Source organism: Cannabis sativa, chromosome 6 (genome assembly GCF_029168945.1).
Source record: "Cannabis sativa cultivar Pink pepper isolate KNU-18-1 chromosome 6, ASM2916894v1, whole genome shotgun sequence".
NCBI lineage: Eukaryota > Viridiplantae > Streptophyta > Magnoliopsida > Rosales > Cannabaceae > Cannabis > Cannabis sativa.
Genome location: NC_083606.1, coordinates 49366050 through 49378958, shown reverse-complemented (window position 1 = coordinate 49378958; position 12909 = coordinate 49366050).

Sequence of the window (12909 nt, the reverse complement as noted above, 5' to 3'; positions counted from 1 at the left end):
GCAGATGGATGTACATTCAGGGGTGGATATGAGTTTTCGTTGTATTCTTAAAACGATCACTCTAGATTTTACCTTACGCAAAAGAAATTTGAAATGTTTGAAAAATTTCATGAATTTCTAGCAATGGTGAAGGTAAGTGGTTAAAGATCTTTCGAACTGATAGGGGTGGAGAAAAAGTTAGTAGATATGCAGTTCAAAGATCATTAATTTGATTTTGAATAATATCCAAACTTACCTCCCCAGAAATTCGAGTTGCATATTGATGATTAGTTACTAGTCGTTGCCTAAATCCTTCTATTATAATAAAATTTCAGAATGATGTAATGGTTGTATACTTAATGTAAATCATTACTAGATTCATGGATGACCTAATCGAAATCTTAAGAAAAGCTAGAACTGCTAACCCTGGTTTGCATGTTTGTTAGCTATTCTAAGTGATTAGGGGTGGAGCATCCCATAGTCATTAGATAAGAAAGTGTTTGTTTAAACAAATACTACTTTTCTAAGAAAAATGACTAAGTCTGAAAATAAAGTAGCAAATAAAGGAGATAATTTTTCTTGATTCCATAAGTGTTCTATCATCTTATTCGTTACAAGATGATCCCACTGCCTTTGTTGTCTTAACACAACCGAAGAGGTCAATACCATTTAGTTTTCTTAGACATAGTTCACAGTACCTTGTTGTAGTGGGAGAGTTTCTAGGAACTCATCTTCTTATAACTTGGAAGACACTAGTGATTAAAATCCATTGTGAGTTTAAACAAGTAATGGATTGTCAAGATAAGAAACTAAGAAGAAAGCCAATAGAACTATGGTTTGATCCATTCACATGGAGTAACCTAAAGTTTTCTATTACAAGGACATTAAAGGAAATTTTCGTTAATAAGTCTATTCAATGTACTTAACAAAACTTCCTGTTCCTAGTATTGTAGGTTTGAGTTTATCTAAACCTATGGCTTGTGGTATACCTGAAAATTACTTACTCTAATGCAAGCAACTTACTTTAGTAAGATGCTGAAGCATTTTCTTTCCAATGGCAATCTATAGAAGGTTCACAACTTCTTAGATATAGATTTGATTTATCTAAGGAAAAGTTTCAACTATTCCAGAGAAGATAAAGCCATGAAAGAATTTCTTAAATCAACAGTGAGAGGTCTCAGATATGCTTTAGTATGCCTTAGACCAGACACCTGCTGTTGAGTGGGAGCAATGAGTAAGTATTAGATTAATCCAGGAGAGGAACATTGGAAGACAATCAATTAAATCTTAAGATTAAGAAGAGGAACTATATGTTAGTCAATAAGGGTGTGTTTTGAAACTCTTAGACTACACCACATCAGATTTTGAGACTTGTCTTTGTTCTAGAAAGTCTGCTGATGAGATGGTGACTACTTTGGGGGTGGAGTAGTGATTTTGGAGAAGTGTAGAAACCTATCTAAAATCTCTTAGTCTACCAGAGAGAGACTGAATGTTAAAAGTTGCAGGAAAGATACTTATTCAGTCTAAGGAAAGTTCTATACATTTGTGGCAGTGTTCCAACTTGCCTTAACTACTAGGGTTACTTCCTGAATAACGAAAGAGTAGTTGCCCAAAAGTATAGAATCCAGTATCCCAAAAGAGTAGACATATAGAGAGGAATTTCACATTATCAAGGATTTTGTGATTAAGGAAGAGTAATGGTGGAGAAGAGGTTGTGTTTAATTCAACCTGTCAGATCCCATTACGAGGAGTATACTACTACTACACTTGATTGGTATATCAAGGTGTTAATGATTATTTGAAATGCACTTTTTGTTTTATATTAGTGCAAGTGGGAGTTTGTTGGGTTTTATGCCCTAAATAAAACTCATTTCATATAATCAGATTTACTTATTAATAAAGATCAGAAATAACATTTTATGTTGCATGGTTCACATGATTTATTTCATGATTATATGTGTATATAATGTATGAATTCTTTTTAAGTCCAGAACATATGGGTTGGTTAAAGATTATAGTGTTGTCAGCACAGTGGAATATAATCTTTATTATATGTTCAAAAGTTGATTCCCTGATTTGTCAGAACACTGGATTTAGACTGACATGGTATAATCAGCGATAGGTATTCTTACACCTTGGAAAAGTGTTTTGTCCTTTCCAGGACATTGGCAAAGTTTACCAGTATCGGATGCATGGAGTATGCATTGGAATGTACTGATATTGAACTTTGAATTAGATTTTAAATTTACCGTAATATCTATTCAATTCAATATCAACTGTTGATCCTAGATCACATGATCGAAATCCTGATATAGTTAGGCTCAATTTCAAGAGTATTATTTGTGTTCTTTGATTTGTTAGTTAAGCCTAATCTTTAGTCTGGGCAGTACGTACATTTTGGGAACACAGTAATACAATTGAGTGGGGGAGTGCTAACATAAATATGGAATCTATAGCTTCTATTTGGCAATCTACAACAGAGTTTACTTACATTTGGAGAAATGTTATGTTCTTTTCAGAACATAGGTTAAAGTAAAGCTCAGGTTGGATGCATGGAGTATGCATTGGAATGGACCGATATTGAACTTTAAATTAGATTTTGAAACTTACCGTAAACATCTATTCAAGTCAATATCATAAGTTGATCCTAGATCACATGATCTAAATCCTAATATGGTTAGGCTTAATTTCAAGAGTGTTATTCGTGTTCTTTGATTTGTTAGTTAAGCCTAAATCTTTAGTCTGGGCAATACATACATTTTGGGAATACGGTAGTGCCATTGAGTGGGAGCGCTAACATAAATATGGAATCTATAACTTCTATCTGGCCAATAGTAAGCAAAGGGTGATTTCCTTCGAGCTTAACCAAACGAGATAAATGATTGAGTACTCATTTCACTTAGTTGAAATATCATTTATACAGGGTTAAGTGTTTTAAGGATAAAATACATTGTAGGGTGTTACGGTAATTTAAGTCCCTTTACAGTGTAGATCATCCATATAGAGGATCATTGATCACATTAGGGTTATAACAATGGATAACTAATGACGTGTCTATATCGTGGAACATATAGAGCGTTTCTATATGACTGAGAGTGCAATTCCAAGTTCTAAGTGTGGATTCAATGAGGAATTAATAAGTTAGGGAATTTACTTAGTAAATTCGGTTCGACTTATTGGAAGCTCAGTTATATAGACCCATGGTCCCCATACTAGTTGAGGCCATACTGCTTGTAAGACTCAGTTAATTGATTTTAATTAATCAATTATAATTCTAAAAGTTAGACTATGTCTACTTTATGAATTCTCACAGTTTAAGGATGAAATCGTAAAGAAAAGGGTTTCTAGGTTTAATTATTAATTAAGAGACTTTGTATGTCTAATTAATAATTATTTTAAATTACAATATTATTTAATAATCTATTTTAGTTATTAAATAATTAGTTTTGGCATTTAAATGATTAGAATTGGAAAAATGGCATTTTTGGAGAAATAGAAATAAAATTGAGGAAACTGCAAAATCCAAGTGAGGCTCATTTCCCTCTATGGCCGAGCACTTCCTTTGTGTTTCCCAATTATTATTTTTATTTTTTAATTGTCATGTAATTGCTAATCAAAGCCTAGCTATAATAGGAAAGTGGTGGATCACACTAAATAAGGCAGTTAATTGATTACACAGTAATTAAGGAAACTGTTTTATTTGGAAAATTGTGCTCTCCCTTCTCCCTATATATAGCAGCCCTTGTTCTCTTCTCTTGCACATCATATGCTATCAGCCACGAAATTGAGAGAGAAAAATAGAGAGAAATTTCGAAATCCTTGTGAGATGAGTAGTGCCCACACACATCAAGTGGTATCTCAATCATAGTATGGAAGACTATGGAATTTCTGCATCAAACAAGGAGAAAAGAAGATGCAGGTTCAGATCTTGGTGATGCTCTGCTACAGAAAGGAATCAAGGGCTAGAGATCTGAACGGAAGGAGTCATATTATTCCACTGCACCCACTGTAAGGTTTTCTAACTTTATATGTGTTTATTTTCATTGTTTTAGAATTCATATTAGGTTGTTAATCCAACATACTTGTTAGTAAATCTAGATCCTGGTAAATTAATTTCCAACAGTACAGCCATCAGGAAAATCACGTACTACTTGCCGAATCACTTGACGAAATCGAAGAGAAACGAACCACAGCAAATTTAAAGTTGATGGCCCATCAACAAAAAGTAGCTCGATATGTCAACAAGCAAGTGAAGGCTCGGAAATTCTTTGTGGGAGATATGGTCCTAAGAAGAGTATTTCTAAACACTAAAGACAGTACGGAAGGTGTAATCAGACCAAATTGGGAAGGACCATATCAAGTGGTCGAAGTTCTCGAATCAGGAGCATACAAATTGGGTAAGTATGATGAAAAAATGCAGCTTTTTCTAGTACCACGGTATTGGAATGGGGAACATTTAAGAAAATACTACCAATAAAGTACCAGGTCGGGTGACCACATTATGTACTAAAAGAACATTTACTTTTTAAGTGAATGGCCTGCTGGGCGGACCACGCTCAAAGGTTCGGACAAAATTGGAAAGTACTCAGGTCAGATGACCATCATATAAAGTACAATTTCTAATTTCTGCAATTTGTTTTATTTCATGTTAAGCTAAAAGATCGGATTAGATCAAATAGCTCAGATGTAAGTTACTATGGTAACAAACACATTTTTGATCAATAAATGAATAAAGATGTTTATTTCAAAATTCAAATTGAGTCGAAATTACTAACATGTTGTTAATTTACCATCCAGTGCGTAAAAAAGGTTTGGTTGAACCCAAAACCCCAAACAGACAAAAAAGTATACTTGCAAGAAACAAGTGACCAAGAGTCATAAGTCTTCTCGGTCACTTGGGGGCACTTATACCTGTACAAAGCATTTGGTAAAGATAAAACAAACAAAGTTGCACGATGATTATAAACAGAGAATGAAATTCATTAAAGATAACAAAAGCATGTAATACTGGGATTAAAAGCTGCCCGATCAGCCTGTTGTCTGTAAAATGAAAAATAATTCCAAGTTTAAAGACCGCTTGGCCGGTCATGATGTCTTAAAAAAGGCCTTATGGCCGGACAGATATATAAAAAAATAGAAAGATAAAAGAGAAGTATTTAGACAGCTGGAGTCCCAGGCTCTTTGTATGGGTCTTCTGGGCTGGTAGGAGCTGGAGGATCTGTTGTCTGAGCCGGGGGCATGCCAACGTTCTAGCCAGAGATAGAAGTGGTCGCCTCGGGTTCACCATAAGCCACCTGAGAACTGCAATACTCGAGAAACATGTCTTTGGAATCACCTAAGTAATCAAAATTTGCCTCGAGATTAGCTTTCCAGAAGTCATAAAAAATCTTGAGACCCTCTGTCTCCAAGGCATGTACCTTTTCTCCAAGCCTCGTCACCTCCGCTCTCTGCTGCTCTGCTTCTCCTCTCTGTTGTTCAGCCTCCGATTTGTACTTCTCGACCTCAGTTGTAAGCTCCTCCTCCTTAAACTTCTTCTCTGCTTCCAACTGACGGAAGACAGTCCAAAAAACTCCCCTTTCCTCTTGAAGATTGTTCACTTCTGCTGACAAGGTGGCGATGGTAGATTCAAGTTGGTCGGAAGCCTCGAGGTCCTTAGTCAACTCGACTACCTTCCTCTCGGCAGCAAAAAGTTTCTTGTTGACTTCACCCAGTTCCATTCGGATAGCTCCGAGTTCCACCCTGGCATCATCAGCATCCTTCCTGGCCAAGTCCACTTTCGCCCTCATGGTGTTGGACATTGCAGTGTTCTTAGAGGCAGCAGACTTAGCTCGGGAATAGGTGTAAGCCATCTTCAGACCAGTCTGCACAGAGAAAAAACATTAGAGTCTGAGCCAAGTAAAAAAGGATTAAAGGAAACTGTCAAGAAATACTCACCCTTGTAAATTCCTTCTGAACTCCTCCCATCAATAGCTCCAGGGAAGATTTTTTGTTAGCTCCGGCCAACTGCTCATTCACCTCAGGAACCAACCGGCTCATGTAGTGAGTGAGCATATCCTTGCCTCTTTTGGCTTCTGGATGCAATGGCAGAGGTGGGGTAGGAGCCTGCATCTGCTCAGAACCGCTCTTGGCCAGCTCAGATCTGCCCTTTGACTGTTCAGGCCTGTCCGAGCTTCCTCCTCGAGAATCTTTGGACTTAGCAGCTTTCGGAGCAGAAGGGTCTACGACAGTTAGCTCCTCAGAAAGATCGATAACCGCCTCGGCCGGTACCTTTTCCCTAGAGGGAGTCACCTCACTGCCCCTAGATTTCTTGGCTGGAGGAGATGAGCTTGAGCTTCCCCCAACTCTCTTCTTCAGAGCGTCGGGCATCTTCTAAGACATGTTTGCGTGGAATAAAAACAACATGGTTAGAAGAAAAAAGGCATCAGAAGTATAAAAGCATGATAATCAAGAAGCTTAAAAACAAGGTGGAGTATCTTCCGCTTCACGGGAAGCGTTTGCCCCAGCAAGACTCGAAGGTTCATCATCACCTGACAAGTCTCTTATCTCTGTCAGGACGGCTTTCCGCTTTCCTAGTACAGGAGAGGATGGTCGAGCAGGTATGTAAAGACCGCTTAGTTTAATTTGGAAATTAGCAATTAATTATGTTTAATTATGGAAAATTATTTATAGATATTTAAATAATTATTTATGCTGTTATTATTGAATTCTGAAATGCATTTTATGTCATATAGTAAATTTCATAATTTTGCATTTTCGGTGCCCGGTAACATGGAACTCGGTGTTTGGCTCAGTAAAATCACAACTTAGTATGTTAGTGTATCGGGACGGTTTAGTAGACATTGGGAATGTCGGGATTGGCCGGGAATTTATAATTTCCTAAAATACCCCTATTAGTACCCTTTATGTGATTTTAGTGTGGAGGGGCAAAATGGTCATTTTGCCCCAATGTTATTTTTTCCTTTAGTGGACTAAGTGAATTGAATATGTGTTTTATGTGGCTTCTTTGTGGCTAAAATAAAGGTTTATTATTTACATTTATCCATTATGTTCAAATTAGAGTTAATTAGAAAAGAAAATCAAAACAATTTTTCTCTCTAGCCTCTCTCTCTCTTTGGACCTCCTTGTGCAGCAAGGATCTTTGGCATTTTTCTTGGATTTCAAGTTAATTTTAGCAAGAGATAGTGATCTCAATTTGTCGATATGTTTCCTTTAGCTTTCTTTTTAGTTTTATGATGTTTTGAGAAAGTTTGATAGTTGCATGTTTAAGAAATGGTGGATGTGGTTAATTGATGTTGTATGCAGAGGTTTCTATGTGTTTAATTGAGTGAATTCATGCTAGTTTTGTTGTTAGTTAATGGGATTTAACCTTGTTATCGAATTTTTATTCTAAAGCTATGGTTTTCAAAGAGAAAATGTGAAAATAGTTGTTGTACAGTTTGGTTGTGCTTGAGTTCAGTTTCTGCAGTTTTTATATGCATGAATATGTAGTTTTATTTAGGTTTTGATGCTTGTAGGTGAGCTTTAGCCAAGTTTGATTTTGAAACTCAAAGCTTGGAGCTCACATGGCATTTTTAGTATCTGTGTGTTCTGGGCTGTTTTGATGCTTTGGTTTTGTTCTTTGGGTTATTTAGAACAGGTCTGGAAGGTTTGGGATGAATTGGATTTGATTTAAGTGAGTTATGAATTTTTGGTTGAATCCTGCGAGGAACCGGAATTCCGGATGTGCAGCCGGAATTCCGGATGAGGGTCCAGGAATTACCAGAACCGGAATTCCGGTTGCAGAACCGGTCTGCCGGTTGGGGGATTTTCAGGAACCCTAGTTTTTCTCGTTTTTATGTTATTTGCGGTATTGCCATGTTTTCATCGATAGGGAAACTTTTAGTTTCTAGTTTAAGTCCCCGCGAAGTAATTTAGCGTATCACTTAATAGTGTTGTGATTGTTATGGTTTAGGAGCCTGTAAACCGCTGTGCAGTTCGTTCCACTCAGGTTGACCGGCACACCTGAATTCGGAATCGAGGTAAGATTAGTATAACAGTATGCATATGTATTACATGTTTAGCGTGCATGTTAGGAAGCTTGTTAGATTACATTAGATATGTATGTTGGCTTCGAACCATCCGACTGTGTCACATCGGTACGGGCTAGAGTATGACTAGCAGCTGGAGTATGACCAGTGTACCGAGTATAGCCTGACACTGTATCACATTGGTACAGGCTAGAGTATGACTAGCAGCTGGAGTATGACCAGTGTACTGAGTATAGGCTGATACTAGGGTCGGTGGTTCTGTACTATTGGACGTATCACATCGGTACAGGCTAGGGTATGACTAGCAGCTGGAGTATGACCAGTGTACCGAGTATAGGCTGATACTGTAACACATCGGTACGGGCTAGAGTATGACTAGCAGCTGGAGTATGACCAGTGTACCGAGTATAGGCTGTTACTTGTCAATAGTACCGTCTTATGAACGTTCGGGACTCAGTATTGTGTGGGACACGACAGTTAGGGTTTTGAGCAGGGGTATGGGCGTCTGATCCTAACCCGGGATTTATGTATGATTATGTTTATGCTTTTCTTACTGAGTCTGTCGACTCACAGTGCTACGTTCATGTGTAGGTAAGGGCAAGGCCAAAGCTGAGGAACCGTGAGAACGAGCCGATGAAGATTGTACATGTCGGGGCGGTTAGGCCTGCAGCGTACGATCTTCGGGACAGTAGTGCTTTTTGTAATTAGTCGCTAGGCGACAAGTATTTTGTTTTAGTCAGTAAACTTTTGTAAAGTGTTTTGTAATCGGGATCCTGAGTATTTTTGTATAAATATTTTATAAGTTTAATTAAAAAGCAAAAATTTTAATTAATCACGATTTCCATAAACCTCGTTGATTAGCAACGAGCTGCACAATATGTTTAAAAATCACGTAATACGCCTATGCTAGTTATGGTGTTACAATTTGGTATCAGAGCCGCCAAGTTGTCTTCCGAAGATCGTCACGACATGTACAATCATCATCAGCAGTTAGCTCGTTCTACGGTTTAGTAAGCTTTTATTGCTTTCGCAGTTTATTTAATTATTATGAATAAGAAAAGCCTGTTAGGAAGCATGTTAGTAGCCTGATAGTAGAATAGGCGCATATTTTTAATTTCCAAATTAAGCGGCAGTAGTAAGCTCTCATTGATCATGACCTGATGTGCCAACTCTGGGCTTCAAGGCTGTTCAAACTAGATGGACGCCAGGCGAAATACCAAGAGTCAGGGAAACTCGGTCGGGTCAAATCAGGGCTAAGGAGCTCAGTTTCCCCCGAATGTTAGGGGACGCGGTAGAGGTCCCAGGGGCAGGGCTCGTGGTCGGGGTGATGATAATCCGCCACAGGCTGCCCAAGCGAATCAGGAAGCCCAGAATCGGGAAACTAGGTTTGCTGAAATGCAAGCCAGAATAGAGGAGCAAGACAGTGAGATTCAGAGATTATGACAGCAGGTTGCTCTTGCAGTGCCTGTGCCAGAAGTTCCAGTGGCACCTGCCCCTGTTGTCCAGGCCGAACCAGTAGTAGCGGCGAATAGAATGGAACCCTTGTATGAAAGGTTCCGCAAGCAGGCACCTCCGGTGTTTCTGGGAGGTTCGGATGTCATGAAAGCCGAACAGTCGCTATCAGTGATTACGAGAATATTGAATTTTATGAGTGTGACCGAGTACACAACTCAGTTTGATCGATTGGCGAGGTTGGCCTCGGGATTTGTCCCAACCAATTTCAGTAAGAAGGAAAAATATCTTGATGGACTTAATGTGAAGATCAAGCATAACCTTATGATCACCACCGACGACAAGACCACCTATGCTGAGATGGTGGAGAAGGCACTACGAGCTGAGGGCGCAGTTGGATGTATGTCGGAGTCAGTTAGGGCTCCAGTGAGTGGCGGGGCTCCTACCCCTCCTGCATCAGGTTTTAGCAGGGAAGGTAGTGGTTTGGCCATGGACCAGAAGAGGAAAACATCCACTGCATCCGGTGGCTCGGGGCAGAACAAGAGGTTCCAAGGGAACCAGAGTAGAGGTAGTCGTCAGGGTGGTGCTGAGACCCGGTTTTCTTATCCAGAGTGCCCCAGTGGCAAAAGGCACCATCTGGGTGAGTGCAGAGGTCAGGGATGCTTTCAGTGTGGCATGCTTGGACATTACAAGAGAGATTGTCCCCAGCTCAGACAAGAGGCACCTAGGGCTCCAGCGAGACCCACTCCAGCTAGGGTGTTCTCCATTACTCAGGCTGATGCAGAAGCCAGCCCCTCTGTTGTAACAGGTCAGCTCTAAGTTAATAACTCATTTTGCTCAGTGCTGTTTAATTTTGGGGCCACACATTCTTATGTGGCAGCCAGAATCTTTAGTAAATTGGATAGACCGCGTGATAGTTATGAATCAGGGTTTGGAACCCTATTACCTGGCGGAGAGTTAATTATCTCCAAAAGGTGGATTAAGTCTATGCCAATCAGAATAGATGGTAGAGAGTTAAGTGTTGACTTGATAGAGACGAGCCTAGTAGATTTCAATATTATTTTAGGAATGGATTTCCTATCTAAATACTCAGCCAGTATTGATTGCAAGAGGAAGATGGTGGTCTTCCAACCGGAAAGTGAAGAACCATTTGTGTTTGTTGGTTCGGTTCGGGGATCTCGGATCCCGGTGATTTCGGCCATGTCAGTTAGGGAATTATTGCATGGCGGTTGTTTAGGGTTTCTGGCAGCAGTGATGGACACCACTCGGCCAGAGGACATCAAGGTGGTTCGGGAATTTTTAGATGTTTTTCCCGAAGAACTTCCAGGGTTACCACCTCAGCGGGAGATTGATTTCGTTATAGATTTGGCACCAGGAGTGGAACCGGTTTCCAAAGCTCCGTATAGAATGGCTCCAGCTGAGCTTAAGGAATTAAAGATTCAGCTTCAAGGGTTACTTGACATAGGGTTTATCCAGCCGAGTGTGTCACCTTGGGGAGCTCCGGTTTTATTCGTCAAGAAGAAAGATGGAACTATGAGAATGTGCATCGATTATCTAGAATTAAACAAGCTACCAGTGAAGAATAAATATCCACTACCTACGATCGATGATCTGTTCGATCAACTTCAGGGGAAGACTGTCTTTTCCAAGATTGATCTCCGATCGGGTTATAATCAGTTGAAAATCCGAGAGGAGGACATTCTAAAGACGGCTTTCCGTACTACGTATGGACATACGAATTTTTGCTTATGTCGTTTGGACTAACCAATGCTCCTGCAACATTTATGGATTTGATGAATAGAGTATTCAAGGATTTCTTCCATATCTGGGTAATTGTGTTTATCGACGACATCCTTGTGTACTCTCAATCAGAAGAGGAACATGAGTTACATCTTCAGATGGTTTTGCAGCGGCTTCGGGAACACAAGCTTTATGCAAAATTCAAGAAATGTGAATTTTGGCTATCTCGGGTGTCTTTCTTAGGACACATAGTTAGTAAAGATGGGATCAAGGTGGATCCCGGGAAAATAGAATCCGTCAGGGATTTGCCACGACCGAAGACAGTGACAGAAATTAGAAGCTTCTTGGGTTTAGCCGGTTATTATCGTCGGTTTGTGGAAGGGTTTTCTAAGATTTCAATACCCTTAACCGAACTTACGAAGAAGAATCAGCAGTTTGTCTGGTCAGATAAGTGCGAAGCTAGTTTTCAGGAGCTAAAACAGAGGTTGATTACAGCTCCAGTGCTAGCTTTGCCTTCGGACAAAGAGAAATTTGTAGTTTATTGCGATGCATCCAGACAGGGTCTGGGGTGTGTGTTGATGCAAACCGATCGGGTTATCGCTTATGCCTCTCGTCAGTTAAAGGATTATGAACAGCGATACCTGACTCATGATCTAGAGGTGGCCGCGGTAGTTTTTGCGTTGAGGATCTGGTGGCATTACCTTTACGGAGAAAGGTGTGAAATCTATACTGACCATAAAAGTCTCAAATATTTCTTTACTCAGAAAGATTTGAACATGAGACAGAGACGTTGGTTGGAGTTAGTAAAAGATTACGACTGTGAGATTCTCTATCACCCTGGGAAGGCCAATGTAGTGGCCGATGCCCTGAGCAGGAAGGGTCCCGGGCAGGTAGCTAGCATGATTCAGATCTCACCTCAGATAGCAGAGGACATGGTTAGATCCAGCATTGAGTTTGTGGTAGGTCAGCTTCACAACTTAACGCTGCAATCTGATCTGTTGGAAAGAATTAAAGCCACTCGGATGACTAATCCAGAGTTAGTGAAAATCAGAGATGAGGTTTTGGCTGGTCAAGCCAGGGATTTCTCAGTGTTAGACAACGGGATGCTTCTGTATAAAGCTAGGGTTTGTGTTCCGAGTAGTGTGGAACTCAGGAACGAGATCTTTGAGGAGGCTCATTCTACCCCTTAATCTCTGCATCCCGGGACCACTAAGATGTACCAGGACCTAAAACCGTACTTCTGGTGGAGCGGTATGAAGAAGAATTTGGTAGAATTTGTGACGAGATGCCTCACCTGTCAGCAGATTAAGGTTGAACATCAGAGACCAGCAGGGTTGTTGCAGCCTTTAACCCTACCTGAATGGAAGTGGGAGGCTATCGCGATGGATTTTGTGGTTGGGTTACCTAGAACCACGGGTTTGTTCGATTCCATCTGGGTTGTGGTGGGTCGATTCACGAAATCTACTCATTTTCTGCTTGTTAGAACAACTTATTCAGTGGATCAGTTGGCAGAATTGTATGTTAGAGAGATTGTAAGACTTCACGAGGTACCGAAGTCTATAGTTTCGGATAGAGATCCGAAGTTCACCTCCAAGTTTTGGCAGAGTTTGCAACGAGCAATGGGTACAAAACTGAAATTCAGTACAGCATTCCATCCTCAGACAGATGGTCAGTCCGAAAGGACAATTCAGATATTGGAGGACATGTTACG